Source organism: Mauremys mutica, chromosome 9 (assembly GCF_020497125.1).
Source record: "Mauremys mutica isolate MM-2020 ecotype Southern chromosome 9, ASM2049712v1, whole genome shotgun sequence".
NCBI classification, from domain to species: Eukaryota; Metazoa; Chordata; order Testudines; family Geoemydidae; genus Mauremys; species Mauremys mutica.
The window spans coordinates 37,970,977-37,971,197 of record NC_059080.1 but is presented as its reverse complement, the minus strand read 5'-3'; positions in this window follow the sequence as shown (position 1 = coordinate 37,971,197).

Genomic DNA, 221 nt, shown 5'->3' with positions numbered 1-221 from the left:
ATACCAATTGAAATTTATTAAATATTTTGGATGTTTTTCTACATTTTCATATATATTGTGTTCTGTGTTGTAATTGAAATCAAAGCATGTATTTTTATTACAAATATTTGCATTGTAAAAATGATAAAGAAAATAGTATTTTTCAGTTCACCTCATACAAGTACTGTAGTGCAATCTCTTTGTAGTGAAAGTGCAACTTACAAATGTAGATTTTTTTTTGG